This window comes from Grammomys surdaster, unplaced genomic scaffold, assembly GCF_004785775.1.
Source record: "Grammomys surdaster isolate TR1022 unplaced genomic scaffold, NIH_TR_1.0 165, whole genome shotgun sequence".
Taxonomy (NCBI): domain Eukaryota; kingdom Metazoa; phylum Chordata; class Mammalia; order Rodentia; family Muridae; genus Grammomys; species Grammomys surdaster.
Window position 1 is genome coordinate 2,481,985 of NW_021604613.1, and position 17,155 is coordinate 2,499,139.

At 40.6% G+C, this 17,155-nt stretch overlaps 1 protein-coding gene across 1 annotated transcript in view; it reads left to right on the forward strand.

The window, feature by feature from the left end:
- Positions 1 to 221: 221 nt before the first annotated feature.
- The window catches only part of Mfsd6 (major facilitator superfamily domain containing 6), a 64,928-nt gene continuing 47,994 nt past the window's right edge, over positions 222 to 17,155 (forward strand). The window contains exon 1 of the mRNA XM_028765571.1: positions 222 to 279. The gene's annotated coding sequence lies outside the window, so the exon portion shown is untranslated. The remainder of the gene's footprint in view (positions 280 to 17,155) is intronic.

Genomic DNA, 17,155 nt, shown 5'->3' on the forward strand with positions numbered 1-17,155 from the left:
CGGATCCTCTGCCGTGCACCTGCCGCGGGGTGGGCGCCGCCCCGGCCCGGAGCCTCCGCGCCTATCCCGCCCTCCCGGGTGCCGCCTGTCATCTCGGGGTGCAGGGCAGCGGCGTCCCCGGCGCCCGCAGCACTTCCGCAAACGTAATTGGAGTCAGGAAAACAAAGGCGCTGCCCAGGAGCCCTCGGCCGCCGCCCGCAGCTGCTGCAGAAGGTGGGGGGCTCGGGTGGGCCCCGTGGCCCAAGCCCATCAGAGTCCGGTCCCACCATCGCCTTGGAGGTAAACATCCCCGGGAGAGAGGGGGAGGCGAGGATGTCTCGGTGGTCCTTGACAGGGACGTGGCCCCCTGTGTAGCAGGAGGAAACTGACATTGTTTGCCTCCCACGGATACAAATATGAGTGGTGCATCTCTTCCCTGCTACCTCCTTAGGAGAAATGACCCATGGCGTGCGTGTGCTGAGCACTGAGCTTCAGCTCAGGCATGGGTCCCTTGCCTCACCTAGACTACCAGGTACAAGAAGAATTCAGATATAGCCCCTCCCCCTCCCCTTGCCCCTCCCCAAGTGGTCTTGCCCGTCAATTATCACCCTTAAGTCTGGCACGCTGTGCCTTTTGCTTCTTTCACAGGCCTGCGAAACCACAAACATCCTCTTTCATCAAAAAACATTTAATAAGCACTCCTACACCCACCGGGATGTATAATACCTGTCAGTCCACCGTAGAAATAATCTTGTGGAGTTGAAGTTTCAACTCCCAACCTGTGTCTAAAATAGTTTTGTGTCCTTTGGTTATTGTTACATCATCACAGGCTGCAGTTTTCTCACACATAGAAAAAAGATGGACGGATAGTATACTAGTCAAATTTTCTTTAACTTTTCTGGAAGTTATTAGGTGTAGTTGAAAGCAGGCAGCATACAGTTCATGTGTTACCAGCAGCACAGTAAAAGAGAACATTCGGTAGGTCCATGTTCTGCGCAGAGCATCGCTTCCTCGAGACCAGGCACTAGCCAGTTAAAGCTGTATGCATTATTGATGGTCTTATGAAGAAAAGGAGGAGGATAGAATCCTTTGCTGCATTAGGAAGCTTGACTCTGACTCCAATACTTGTCATTAGCATATGAGGAAGATTTTTCATTTAATTGGTGATGAATAAGGGTTATTGGGCCTTTTCAAGGTTGTGAGTAAAAATTCACAAAATTTAAAAAATGCTTAGGAAAAGGTTGAAACATTGTTAGTGAGCTGAATGGAAGTCACACCTGGAAAGAAAAAAGGGTCTAATTTCAAGAATGAATTAAAAGTATGAAATATTTTACAGTAACTTGTTTCCCAGGCTGTGTCTCTATCAAGGTAAATATGAAACAAGAAGGCAGACTAAAACAGAAGAAACAAAGCAGCACATGTTTGGTGGTCTGGGAATCAAATCACCAATTCTGTCCATTATGTATACACATATGTATGTGTATATATAATATAACTTCTGCATTGTCTTATAGTAATATGGTACTTTGGGAATTCTTATGTTTTTAAAGGCACCATTCTGGAGTTAGTTCCAAATCTTTGTACCAATGTCTAATTTTATGCACCATGAAAAGAAGCTTGGAGAAATTATACAACTTAGACCAACCACATGCTCAATAAGAGGTGGAGTTAGAATTCACCCATCCCTCTGGCCCCAAACAAAGCACAGGAAACTTCCAGATGATGTTCCTCCCGGATATGGACCTATTCCATCTCCCCACCTACAGTGAAGCTTTTCCATTGCTTCTTGCCTTTGAAAATTAACTTTGTTTTAACATGCATGTATTACATTGCTAATTTATCCATGCAGAATGATTTACATATTGATAATGTATATAAATTAGTGAATGTATAATATTTTTCCCATTTATTCTTACCATTTTTGACCTTACAAGAAGTGTAAAACTAAGTGTCAAATATGAATTGAGTATTAGACCAGTAGGTTCTCATAATTACTTCTGATTTTGAGTAAACTTTTAGAGTTCTCACCGCAGAGAAATAGTGAAGTGCAATGCCTGTGTCTGCTACCTGCACTGGTGTGTTAGCGTAAGAAAACTCGAAGTGCATTAAGTGAAAAGGCAGGCTGCAGGCCAGACTTATTAACATTTACTTAGACACCAGTATGAACACATATGTAGTTCCTTGCCCTCTGATAACTATAGTTATCCTAAGAAAGTGGGAGAGGTACAGATACAGGGCTAATTTTTCTTTTGACCTTAGAAAGTTAGTTAAGGTTTAAAAACTGGAAAAGTGTATGTTCTTTTATTATATAAGGTAAAAAGGGAAAAGAATAAAGAAAAAACTTCACTGAAAAAAATTGAAAAAAATTCAACATACAGTGGTTTTGTTGTTGTTTTTTCATTGTTCTTGTTGTTGTCTTTGTTTTTGTTTTTTTGGAAAGTAAGAGGGCATCAGGGGTAGGGGCAGAGTCAGGAGTCTCAGATGACCAACTGTTTCCTTTTCCACCCATAGCTGTGGCATAATCTATAACTGCTGGGTTTCCTACAAGAAAACTTTGGTGCACAGACTATCCACTCAGTCTAGGCTGGGATGCCAGCATCCCTGTCTTTCTGTCTAGTCTGGCTTCTGACTGCAAGCAGGGAGGACTGCAAGCAGGGAGGCCCTTTTATTTCTTTGTACAGCAAGTTGATAGGAGGAGTCGGCTTACTTGCTGTGTCATCTCAGGAAAATATGGCATTATAGATGACTTCAGGTTTACGTAGTGTCATTTCAGACGCAGCACATAGTCATCAAGTTTAGTCTAATGTACGTAGGTATTTAGTAACACTAGATACAGTCCCACAAGTCTTACTGCTTCTGTGTAAACGTAACCAAAACTAATGTGTAGAATTTTTTATTTTTTCAAAGATTTGTTTACTTTTTATTTATATGAGTACACTGCAGCCGTCTTCAGACACACACAGAAGAGGGCATTGGATCCCATTACAGATGGTTGTGAGCCACCATGTGGTTGCTGGGAATTGAACTCAGGACTTCTGGCAGAGCAGTCAGTGCTCTTAACCGTTGAGCCATTTCTCCAGCTCAATGTGTAGAATTTTAAAAAGTCAATACATCTTTCTGCTCAGAAATAGAAATCCAAAGAAAAATACATTCAGACTTCAGATACAAGAAAGCACACCACTTTGTATGTGAAGAAAATCTGAATAGTCTTGGCCTATTTGAATGCAATGTTATTATAATGCAATCTGGCAGAAGAGGTCCTTGTAAAGTTCGTTTGTAGAGGAGGTTTCCCAACAGTTTTAGGCATCATGTAACATTTCATTTAAGGTTTTCATTATATTTCAGGTAGATAGAAATCTGCCTGATTTGGGAATGATCAAGTGCAAAGAACAACCCTGGTTAAGGCCAGTTTGGATAGAAGTTTCTTTCTTTAGGTGGGATTCCCACAGCATTTCCTAGGGCATAGTAGTTTTAGGTTTCAATGTGAATTTGGGGCAGAAAACACACCTTAGTGCCTCCAGCTGGGACATTTCTTCTGGGTTTTTGCAGTCTTCCATGTTTAGATCCCCATAGTTAGCTGTGTTCACTGTTCTGGCCTTCAGTGTGTGAATACAACTTTTGTTCATCTTGCCTTATTTCCTGACTCCTGAATAGCTTGTTACCCAGTAGTTAGACTAAACGATTCACTACCCTTTCTTTGTAGCTGCTTTGGTTTCTATATTTGAAAGATGTTTATTATTTTATAAAACAGCATAGTTCCAATTCACTCAATTCATTGGGCAACTTTTAGAAACTACCTGTGTCCTTTACCATGACAAATGATGCTTGGTTTGTTGGTACAAAGGCAAACAGGAGAAAACCAAAATAAATATTTAAAATGTGGAACCCAAGCTGCCTTGAGGTTGTGTTCACTATAGAAGTTACATTCCTAGTTGCTACTTTGTATCTCTAAACAGTATGTTTCGGTGTGTTGTGTGTCTGTGTGTTTGTGTGTGTATGTATGAGAGAGAGAATGTGTGTATGTGTGCATCTCTGTCTTAGTCCAGTAGGAACTAAGCCTGCAAAGCCTGTTGTGTGTTGTCTACATACCTGTATGCTTTGGTTCAGTAAAGTGCAGGAGTGTCTGAGCCACAGTTAAACTGATGGTAGAGTTGAGGGCATGTCCAAGTTTGGCAGCAGGAATAAGATTGAAATGTTGCCTTCGCTCGTGGCTCTGCTGCATTTTAGGATGAGGTAGAATAGAATGAAATTATGGAGCAGAGATGGAAGAAATTCAATCTATTAGAAAAGTCATATTCGAGAGACATGAAAAGGAATAAACTAGGTGACACCATTCTTGCCATTGTTCTTAGTTGGTTTGAGAAGAGAGAATAATCGAGAGAATATTTGTAATTAGAAAATAGGAGACTCCAACTTTGAATGACTGAAGAAATGCATGAAAGTATTTCTATCTGAGCTGTAGAACAAACTGGAGACTGAGAGGGAAGCTGGGAATCCCATGAGTCAGCTGTGGCTAGTGGGAGGCCTACTGTGGCTTTGAGGGGAAGGCAAATGGGAACTAGAAAGAGGAACTCTTGCTGCCTGGATGAGCCTGATTTGTGGGTTAACCATGCCAAGGGAAAGTGAGTGACAAGTCTGGACTGGTTGGTTGTTCCCTCCAGTGTGGGAAGCTTTCCCTCCTCAGCTGGGTTCTGTCTACTCTTCAGCTGAACACCCTTTATTAGGGCCCAAGACAAACAAGGTTTCTCACACACAGCCAAACACAAATTCCCTATACTAAGCACAGAAGGCCAGAGTGGATGTAGTGGCAACCCTACTTTCTGTGACTCTTAGAAAGTTCACTGTTCTTGGTGAACCTGTTTGATCCTGAAGACTCCTACTTCTATGTTTTTGATTTTTGTTTTGTGTGTGTGTGTGTATGTGTTTTCTTGGCCCCATATTTTTTACTATAATTATATTAACCAAACTCATTCCTTTCCTGAAAATATTGGGATGGGAACTCTTTGTGTAAGGCTAGGTAAAAGAATTCATTTAGCTAGTTTTCAAAAGCAATCTCTCAGCCACTCAAACTGGACAGTTCTTTGTGTTTTTAAAAACCGACTTTCACTTTATATAAATTACCTCAATGGTATAATTTTTTATTGAAGCAAAGTCTTCTATAAAACCTTAAACAAATAATTGTTTTCAATGTCAACTCTTAAATGTCCTTTCTTTTATTTCTATAAAAAGACTTTAAAAATCATTTTATTGCCGGTTTACTGACAGCCAAATTTATGGTCATTGGGATAGGGGTGTGTGTGATTCTACTGGAGACAGCTGTCAATGGCCACTTAGTCATGACTGACCATGGTAGTTAGATTCCGTCCTCCCTGTCATCCCCTCCCCTCTTACTGTCGCTAGGAAGAAATGGGGCACCATTGAGCTCATGACCACCAGTGTGTAACACATTGTTTAAGGCTTTCCGAGACCTATGTTGTCTGGAAGAGGCAATCGGTAGAGTTGCAGGTCCCTGCTGAGGGGATGAATAGAATCCTGAATCTGTGGGGATGCTAGTGAGATGTGTTGCTGGCATCCCAGGTTATCAAGTAGGAAGGATTTTCCCATAAAATTGCATATTCTATAATCTTTGGTCCTTAGTTCGCTGAGTAATCTGGGTACTCCTATTTGTAATGTTATTTCCTTGAGGAAATGGTTTCTGAGCTTCAGCAATTGAAGAGCAGTGGATAATTGCCACCCCTGCCTATTCCTACACACGTAATGTCATTGCTGTCTGGCTAGGCATTGTGATTGAGGAAGAGATCAGTAAAACTTGTTTCCACTTCACAGAAGTTTCCACAGCCCCTTTAAGTCTCTACATTGTATTTCTTCTTAACAAATAAATACACAGGTTCAGTGGCACATTTAATTCTCTTGAGCATCTATGAATTATTTTTATTGGAGAAATGGAAAAGATATAAATATGTTTTCTTTAAAAACTTTTCCATGCTACTTGAGAGAAGATAATGAGATTCTGGAACCAGCTTCAGACCTTTATTCTACATTATTTTTAGATACCTACCCATAGACTAAGTCAGCCATCTAAAACATGGGCAGGAATCTGACAATAACTGATACAGTCTAAAAGACCTGAGCTATAATTTCTTTTTAATTGACATTTGTTTCTCTGCATAAAGCAAAAATGCTGAACCCCCTACCTGGTTCTCTGTTAAGGCTAGAGCTATTTCCCTATTTTAAAGAAATGAAATTAATTTGTTCCTGTTACCTTCTTAATAGACCGGAGAGACACGTTAAAGATTTTAATCCCTTTCAGATTTGTGATATTACTTGCGAATACGCCAGGTGCTTCTTTTAACATAAGCAGTCGTTTTGGGCCTAGAGACAGCCCTTGTTGCTTCAGTCTGTAATTCAAGGGTGTTTTCTGAGAGCCAGAGCCCCATTCCCACCCACTTCTGGGTGGTAGCCTGGGATGCTAACACAGCCTAGTCTGTGATCATCATGAGTAAAATACCAGCCTAGTCCAGTGGAGGATGACAAACATTTCTAGAACATTTAGTTGAGAGGAATACTTTTAGAATAATTGCAAAAAAAAAGTAGAGAATTATGTAATAAAACTGCAGCTGCCAGTCTACCACCACTAAATGTTCATGTATTGCTTTTGAATGGAAATAATTGACGTTTTCCCATGCGTTGTTTCACTGAAGTTGTAAAATCCTCTGGGAGTAAAGTTGGCTGGGGTTGTTTGGTTTGGTTTACTTTTGGGGGTGTTTGTTTGTTTGGTTCGGTTCGGTTTGGTTTTGGTTTTTCAAGACAGGGTTTCTCTGTGTGACCTTGGCTGTCTTGGAGATTTTGTAGACCAGGCTGGCCTTGAATTCACAGAGATCCAGCTGCCTCTGCCTCCTGAGTGCTGGGATTAAAGGCATGTGCCACCACTACCTGGCTCCCTTAGGGTTGATATTTTTATCATCCTTTTACTGAGAGGACAAAGAGGATTAAAGAGGCATTTAAGACTTCACTGTACTCTTTTCTAAAATTAATCTCTGATTATGTTAAATTTTATAAATTTATCATATAAATTTAAGACACATATTACTATTGTGAATTGCCAAGTGACAGAGTAAAGAACAATATGAGAAGTGTGTGATCCTCTCTCAGCTGTCTGTAATCTTGTGGGTAGGGAGGAGAGATCTGTGAAACATGGAAAATAGGATTACCTGTAAGTCCTGTAATAAATCCTGCAAGTGAGCTGTGAGGACAGTTTGTGAAATGGAAGTGGAGGGAGGAAAGACACACAGTGTTACAAGATGAGTCCAAGTTCAGGTGTTAACAATGGTAGCATCAGATACAGTTTACAAAGTGCCCTTTGTCCTAAACATACTGTCACATCTTTTATATCATACTCTGTGAAAAGCCCCTACTCTAAAATATAAGTTCAGGTGGTAGGATGTTTGTAAAATCCAAACGTGGCCATTCTACTCCCTGCTCATCCCCGCAGAGGCTCGGCATTGCTCTCAGCATAAATAATGCCCACGGGTTCCTACACACACCCTGTGCTGTGCTAAGGCCCAGTATGTACGATTTCACTCTCACAGTTCCCACGAAAAATGTCCCCCTCCCCCTGTTCTTTTACAGCCGAAGAGACTAAGACTGAGAAGTTGAAACACTCCCAGAATTTTGATAGCTGTGATTCCAGTCTCTGCCAGTCTCAGGCCCCCAGATCAGAATCCTTCCTCTCTCCTGAAATGGCTCTGCATCTCTGTCAGCTCCCTCAAGGACCTCCCTCACAGAGACTTCCTCTCCCGTGCTTGCACCTGTTTTAGCATTTGACTCAGTGTATTGGGAGCATTGAATTGGTGTTTTGGCCCATTTATTGAGAACCTCTGTTGTCTCTCAGGACGGGACTAGAAATCACAGACTATATGATTTTCACTGTGTGAACCATGAGCCACAAAGTGCCTGTCTATCTAATGGCTGGTAGTGAGGTTATACCTGTTAGATTAAAAAGAAAATGGATGTCTGTATTTTTAGTCCTTAGTATCATGTTTTGTGCTGTTTGTCCTTCAGCCTGGTATTCAAGTACTTTGTGATCTGTTCTACTGGCAACTTCACACGCTCCATAGTCCTGCTAGAAATCCTTTAAGGAACTATGGTTCCCTTTTCATTTCCCATCGTGGAAGACTTTTTTCTCTCACCTTTGCTGAGATAAATCCTGTCACTCCAGGTACAATTTAAGTCTCATCTTTGCCTGACATTCAAGGTTCAATTTAAGTCCCTCATTTTCTTTCTTTTTCTTCATCTAATCTGTTTCTTTGTTTCGTGTGTGTGCGTGTGTGTGTGCGTGTGTGTATTGTTCATGGGACTGGATCACATAGGACATTTTGTTTAAATATTATGTACAATGTACTTTGACCACACCTCTTCCTCATCTCTCCACACCTTACTCTTCACCTCTTCTGCTCTCGGCGACCACTCTCTTCCCCTTGACAATAGTTTATGTCAATTGAACACATGCAATTTTGTGTGTCAATATAAAATGTAGGTACCACAAAGAATAAACATGGTATTTATCTCTCAGACTGACTTAACTAATTTACTGAATTTGATTATCTCTGCTGAGCCCATTTGCCTGACAATGACATGACTTCATCCCTTCTTATTGCTGAGAACTTTTTCCTTGTGTACTTATCCTACACATTCTTCATCCATTCCTCTGTGATGGGAACCTCCACTGACTCCACAGCACAGCTATTGTGAATGGCAGTGTCATAGACATTGATGTGCAAGTGTCTCTGTAATGGTTGCCTTGAGTTCTTTGGTTGTGGCAGCATTAGGTCATATGTTAATCTACCTACAGTTTTATGAGGAACTCTGACTGATTTCCATTGTAGCTGGGCTAGTTTATATTCCCACAGTATACAAGGGTTGTCTTTTGCCCATATTCATGCCTGCATTTGCTGATTGTTTGTTTGTTTGTTTGAGACAGAGTCTCTCTATTAAGTCATGGATGTCCTGGAACTCACTAAGCAGAGCAGGCTGGCCTTGAACTCATTGAAGTTCACTAGCATCTACCTTTGGTGCTGGGATTAAGTGTTTTAGTGTCATCGTGCCTCAACTCTTGTTTTCTTAATGACTGCCATTGATAGATGGACTATCAATGTGGTTTTAATTTACGTGTTCTCTGATCACTAAATATTTTTCATGATTTATTGATTATTTATACTTCATCTTTTAATTGTCTGTTCTTTTCATCAGTCCATTTATTGACTGGGTTGTTTGATTTCTTGTTTAGGATTTTGAGTTGTTTGTATGTCCAAGTTCCAGCTTGTCAGACTATGACTAGAAAGGACTCTCCCACTCTAGAGGCTGTTTTTTTCACACCCTATTATTTGTTCTGTTGTGCAGACACTTCTTAATCTCACTAGAATCCAGTTGTTAAGTAGAGAAATTGTTTATGAAGTAGCTCTAATCCAATTCAGGAAGTTCTTTTTTGGTACTTGTATTTTGAGGTATTCTTCCCACTTTTTCCTCCAGGAGTTCAGAGTTCAGGTCCTACATAATATCTATGTTCCACTCGTAGTTGGTGCTTGTTTAAGGTGAGCTCAAAGTCTGATTTGATGCTTCTGAGTGTGGATGTTTAGTTTTCTCAGCACTTTGTTGGTGTGTTTATCAAAATTCAGGTGGTTGTAGTTGTTTGGGTTATATCAGAATCCTGTGCTATATTCCATTGATCTGTGTGTCTGGTTTTGTTGTTGGTGGTAGTGGTGGTGCATGTTTCTGTGTGTGCCTGTGTATGTCTGTGTCTGTATGTGTCTGTGTGTACACATGCTAGCCAATACCACACTAATTTTAATTCTGTAGCTTAGCAATATAATTTGAAGTTAGGTAAGGTGAAGCCTCCAGCATTGTTCTTTTTGTCCTGGATCGCTTTACTCTCTATGCTCTTCTGTGCTTCTATATTTGTTTTAAGAATTTTCCTGGTTTCTGTGACGAACGGCCTGGGATTTTTGTGGGAACTTTATTATGAATATCTACACTGCTTTGAGTAGCATAATCCCCTCCACAATGTTACTTCCCTCAACTCATAATCATGGGAAGTCTTTCTCTCTTCTATGTCTTAAACTTTTTCTATTTCCAGTGTTTTAAAGTTTTCATTGAAGAAGTCTTGAATTCTTTAGTTATGCTTATTCTAAGATTTTTTTTTAAAAAAGCAATTGTAAAAGGGATTGTTTTTCTGGTTTCTTTCTTTTAATTCTTAAAACATTTGTTTGTAGAGCTGGAGTGATGGCTTAGCAGTTAAGAGCACTTCCAGGGGACCAGGGTTCAATTCCAATCACCAGTATAGCTGCCCACAACCATCTGCAGCTCCATTCCCTTTTCGGGATCTGATTCCCTTTTCTGACCTCCATGACCACTGCATGCATGTGCATATATTCAGGCAAACACTCATAACATACAAATAAATAAAATCTCAAAGAAATCTTTAAAAATTAAAAAAAAAAAACTGTGTGTGTTCTTGTGTAAACACATGCAAGATTTGGGGCAAGCACCCCACTGCATAAAAATGGAGGCTGGAGGACTACTGTTTGGAGTAACAAGTTCTCTTCTTTCTTTACATGGGTTTCAGGGATCAAGCCTAAGTCACCAGTCTTGTAGAGCAAGTCCACTTAGTCCCTGAGTCATCTTGCCATGCCCTGGTGGCTTTCTCCATATGTGTATCTGTGTATGTGTTATTTATTGGTATGTAGGAAATCTGCTGAGTTTTGGATGCTGACTTTTGTCTTCTTGCTGCTGTTTGTCAGACCTAAGAGTTTTCTGGTGATGTCTTTAGGGTTGCTGATGTAGAGAATCATACAGTCTGCAAGTAAGAGAACCTTGCAAATCCTTCCATTTTCTCACAAGCTTGTGAATTCTTTATTCAGAAGTCCTATTGTCTATAATTCATAATAATATAATTCAAAATATATATTATATACAAATATACTATTCATATAATTTGTATAATTTATTATGCAGTGTGATGTGGCTTCTATTTCATTACTGTTCTCTATTGCCACTTAACAATTTCACATTATTTAATGTTTCTTTGAGTTTAAGGATTATCTTACCTACTATAAAGCATGACTTTGAGGCAAAAGAGCATGCATTTGGCATCTTATTTAATAGATACATGTTCTATCTAGAACTAGCACCTGCTAAGAGCACAAACTGTCTGAAATTGAATCTTATTTCTTCAGTTTTTTCTGGATATGAGCTGGGGCTAGCTCTCTGCTGTGCCTCAGTTTCCTTATCTGTACAGTAGGAAAGTGGTCATGTGTATTCTGGGAACTATTGTGAAGACTGAGTTAATCATTATGAAACCATGACAGGTTAGTAATAATAATGGTGGCAAAGCACTGTGCTTCTCATCAACATGTAAATATACCACTACAAGTTAATTAACATAAAGATGCAATCACAAATTATGAATCTCTTTATCATCTTACATACAAGTTTTGTCAGGGGTCTGGGAAGGGCTTTCCAAGATGGCAAGTTCTGAGAGGAGGCACAATTGCTATGTAAGGCTGTGGGGCAGCTCTTCAGGCCTGGGCAAAGTGCTGAGGCCCTGGGGAGCCCAGCTGGAAACTGGATTAACAGGGTGAGGATGGCCATAGTCTCTCAGCTTGTCTCAGACATGAATGTCACAAGCCTCAGAAGGAAGAGGAAAATTCCAAAGCCAGCCCTGTGGTGTGCTTCAGTGCCTTTTCACTGTGGGCTGCTATACAGCCAAGTTTGTATGTGTTTTTCATGACATGAGCTGAGTGAGTAGCAGGTAATAAAGCAATCCTGATCTTAAAAGATCTGTTGGATTGAGGGTTGAACTGACTGTCAGGGAATGTAGTATATAAATGCCAGACTCTGAGTCTGCCTTGTACTTGTTTCCCCTTGTCTCTGCTGGCAATAAATTGTAGCAGTCAGTGGCCAACTTCTGCTTTAGGATTCACATTGCTTAAAAACATTCTGAATGATCAGTGACAGTTCACAAGGCAGAGCTGGCTCCATAATTCAGGAAATAGATGTCTCTGTTTCACAGCTGCAGCCAGGTTTCTGGGAAACACTGGGTTACAGTAGCAATGGCATAGGGGACACTTTGCTCCTGTGCTAACCAGGGATTGTTTACTCTCCTCTTTGGTAGCTGTGCCACTGCTACACCAAGACACACTTGATCATCATGTTCTGGAGTCTGACCTTGCAATTAGGCCAAATAATGCCTCAGATTAGGGTGATTTCCTCTTAGAGTTTTTCTATTACTTTCCATTCTCTTAGCATATATTCGTGGACAATATACATTTAATCCATGTTAATATAAATACCAAGTGAAAAAGCTATCATTTTAGCAAGGATGATTTCACAGTCTCCCATCAGTAATTCAGAAACTCCTGCTGTAGGAATGACTCTGTATAGGTACTGGTAGGAGGCCTTTTAGGGCCCTGTTGTTGACTACTGACATTAGAATCTACCAGGTGACAAAATGTTTGGCTTTCTACAAAATAAACAAAAGGCCATTTTTACCCAGTTAGAACTAGTTGTAGACCTGTCCTAGAGATGCTCAGACATTTCTGTGTATCATATCTAAGGAAGCAGTAAAACAGAAGCTTTGACTCAGATGTGCTGGATGAGTCTATGTTGGCTGACCACTGTCCCAGTATTCACAAGCAGCTGCAACAAAGCTCCATGTGTGCACTGGCACTGGTTAATTTCTCTTGATTCTGGAGACAGGGAACTCACAGGTCACAGTGCCCAGTGAGGGCTGCTTCCTACCTTCAAGTGAGCTGTCTCTCACTGTATTGTTACAGGGCCTTTTCTCAGCAGGTGCATTTGGGAAAAGAGAAACCTAATTTGTTGTTTGCTAGGGATCTAATCCTATCTCAAAGGCCCTTCTCTCAGGATCTTTGTCTAGAGATTTCACAGTGGTGCCTATGGCTTTAACTTGGGCACTTGTCAGGGAGATGCAAAGAGTCTCACTCTCTATATCACAGCCTTGCCCCTCACTCCTAGCACACTAAACCTCAGGCATTGCTAACACTCTGCATGTTTGTCTGGTCTACGTTTCTAAAAGATATAATCCAATTCAACAAAGGTACATTGGCTCTAATAAATCTTAATTTTATTAAAATGCAGGCATTATTTCTGGCTTGTTTCTTTCCCTTGGCCCCGAGGTGGCAGAGGTGACTTCATTTCTACCTTGCTTCATCATTGATACAGCAATGGGGTTCCGTTTCTTCAAAATCCAAATAAGACATGAAAATATTGTTTAAAAATGAATGTCCTGCAATGACAGGGGGACCGGAGCCACTACAAGGTCCCCTTCAAGTACTGGAGGTCAGGCCTCTATCCCCGCCTTCGCAAGATTAGATTCGCCACAGCCCTTCTATACTTAGAGAAGGGAGGAGTTGTCAGGGGCAGCCCCGATTACACACTGAAGGCCTAAAATCAGCCATAGGCCTAAAATCAGCAATAGGCCTGTCATACATGTATACTAACACCAAGTCTTGGGTCTCTGTGGATAAACATTGAAACAGATGGCTATAAGCTGTTGTAAACAGGCAGCTTTTGTGACAATTTACCAGCCTGAGTAGTCATAGACCTTGTAAATAGGTAGCCTTGGCAGATAATACCAACTTAGATAAGGACAAGTGAATCATAGGCAGAGCCATAGCAACGTGTCCCCTGAACCCTCACCCAGCCCATACCCTGGTCTGAAAGATATCTGTATTCCCCCTGAACACCCATGCACCAGTGTCATCACCTTCCCCACGTCCTGCCTTTTTGTGTTTATAACCCCTGTGTGAATGAGATAAATTACAATTTGAAAAAAAAATAAATTTTACATATATATATAATGAATGTCCCAGGCAAGCCTAGTGCTACATGTCTTCAAACTCAGCACTTTGAAGATTAGAATCAGGAAGATCTCTGAGCTTGAGGCTAGCCTGGTCTACACAGTGAATTCTAGGACTCCCAGAGTTATACTGTGAGAATATGTCTCAAAAACCTAACCAACCAACCAAAGACTAATGTTCTGAATTGAGAAGTAATTGAGAAAATAGTTTATTGCTTATATTTTTTGATTGACATTTCTGAGTGTGTCTTTTATATAGACAAAAGGAAATGTTCTGTAACTACAGAACATTAATTACTTGCATTTGTTGATATCTTGTCCATTTGTTAATGCTTGGGAACTAGTGGGAAACTTAGAGAACTATAAGTCATTGGAATCAAGAGGAAAGATTGGCTTGGGAGTTACTCCTCAGGACTGAAGTTGCCCTGACGTAAGAGTTACACCTGCGCCGGGCGGTGGTGACGCACACCTTTAATCCCAGCACTTGGGAGGCAGAGACAGGCGGATTTCTGAGTTCGAGGCCAGCCTGGTCTACAGAGTGAGTTCCAGGACAGCCAGAACTACACAGAGAAACCCTATCTCGAAAAAAAAAAAAAAAAAAAACCAAAAACAAAAAACAGAAAAAGGAGTTACACCTGCGCATGAGGTCCTCCTTGTTTCTCTCAAGAGGACTCGGTGCTCTCCTCTGACTTAATTGAGCATTTAGTTGGGTTTATGGTTCCAGAGGGTTAGACATGAGAGTGCAGTGAAGGTATGGAGGTAGGAACAGCTGAGAGCTCACATCTGGAGCCACAAGCAGGAGGCTGAGAACACAATAGGAATGGCACAAAAACCTCAAGCCTGCCTCCTGTGACACATCTCCAACAATGTGGCCCCTTCTCATCCTTCCCAAACAGGCTCACCATCTAGGGACCAAGTATTCAAATATATGAACCTATGGGGCCATTTTCCTTCAAACCAGAGCAGTCCATGCGATTCTGTAGGCTGACAGAGTAAAGAGCTCTGCTGGGCAGACCCTCCTCTTGTTTTCTCTACTTTTGAAATTATAGCTAGTAAACCAACCTGTGCAGATACTCTGAAGTGCTTTGTTGTGTCTTGGATGGTTTGTAATGATTTTTATCTTTTCAAATATTCATCATTCCTTCATAGTAAAAACATTTGATATCCTGTCTTAGGATTTTCTGAATGGAAGATCCCTGGATATTTTTTATCTTTTAAATAAAAGCCGTGTATGTATGTACAGCTTTAAAAGTAAACCCTTACAAGATAGCTTGTTTTGTTTTTAAAGCAGACAACGACAACAACACCAACACCAACAAAAATAGCAACAAACTGCTTGACCTTTGGCTTCTTTGGTCATTTCCCCTTTCTGTGTTTTAGGTGACTCTTTGGATACCCTGGTTTGTAGACTTTTGAGCATGTCTCCAGCTGCAGGAAGTGTGGCTGCCTTGCTGGCTGTGCCTTCTTGCTCCCAAGCAGAGCTATTCTCTTGCTATCTTTGTCAGTGTGACTAGTCACCATGGTGACACATAGTGAATTGTGATTGTCTTTCCTGTCCTGTGCAACCTTTGTTTTCTCTGTACTTCGCACCAGTGCATCCCAGGCTCTTCCTGAGTTATCTACGTTTCCTCTCAGGATCTGGTGAGGTGTATGGGTGTTTGACTAATGTCCTAATATTCTTTGGCCGGCAGAGTTGCCAGTTGAACTGCTGAGTTGAACAGAAGAAGATTTTAATAACCACAGAAAAATAACAACAGCACATTGTAGAAACTCCATCATAACCCAGTAGGAAGAACCTTTTGTCTGGAAAAAAAACCAACATGTTTTCTCTTGCTACTAAGATAAATAAGGTTTAGGGCTGGGACTATAGCATGTTAGGAGAGTGCTTGCTGAGCATGCTCAAGGACTCAGATTCTACCCCAGCTCCACAAAAGGGAAAAAAATGGGGAAAAATGGGAAAATGAGACTGAGAAATGAGTTCTTATGCTTAAGCTTGTGAAGCCCACAGAATAGGCAATGTACACATCGTCTTAATGCTAGAAAGCTCCATAGTCACTGATGGACCAGGTATAGCTTAATAAACGATTCCAGATGCCTAGCTGGGCATAGCTCTGAAGGTCACCTATTTTGCAAGTGTTTCTTAAAGCAAAGGGAACTGTGCTGGAAAAGGTATGGTTTAGAGTTAAATGCAGCTATCAGGAAGTGTGACAGGGTCCAGCTGATCAAGAACAGCAAGAAAATCAGAGCTTTGGTATACAGTGAAGGCTGCTTATACATCATTGAGAAAGCAATAATGTTCTGGTTGCTTGACTTGGTCAAAACATATAGTTGGTGATATTCCTGGAATCCAGTTTAAGGTCATTAAGTAGCCTGTGCATCTCATTTGGCTCTGAAGAAAGGCAAGAAGGAAAGATTATGATCAGACATTTTGTGAGGGAAATGCTGTGGTAATACATTTTCATATTTAAAAAATTGGCAATGAAGTAAAGGGGGAAGTTATCTAATAAGGTGCCAGTGGCTTAAATTTTAAATGACTTATGAATTTTACCTCAATTTATAAACAATTTTAACCTAAATATCCTGAAGTTAGAAGCTAGTGGCTGTGTGCTACATCATTTTGGGAGGTTGAAGATAAAATCAGCTTACTACACAGGTCCCATTAAATTGTGTTTCCAGCCGTAAACGATGGTGCATGGATTTAATCCAGAGATCCAACCTGGTCTACTGAGCAAATTCTACATAGTGAGATGCTGGCTCAAAAAAAAAGTTTCTATTATTTGTCTAGGAGCCTTGTAGAAATTTACATACATGATTCTGCATTTTTTGAGTGTCAATTCATATTGGGAAAAAGAAGTTAAGATCATGGCCTGGGGTGGCAAGTGGAGTTGATGTTTCTCTCTTCTAGAGAAAGTTAAAGGGCCTGAAATGGATGTAACGAGCAAGCCTCTTAGCAGCAGGATATTTTTCCTGCGACTAGAGAGGACAAAGTTTGATGCAAGCACAAACTTTTGACTCTTTAATCATTTCTGTAATAAAAGTAAGAGAAAGTTATGGAATGTGGCATGGCTCCTATAAATTTATACTATTGATGTATTGCTAATCTTTCATACAGAAAACACCCCCTCTTTCAGTTTATTATATAATATGTGGTATTTGACATTTTGGTGGTAGAAATATCCAATCTTTTGATACTGCAGCATGACTCTTCTTATTTACAAATGTGTTGGACTATGTTCATAGCTATCCAAGAATACATGTAGCCCATAAGATGAAGCTGTATAAGCTGAATACTGCATCAGA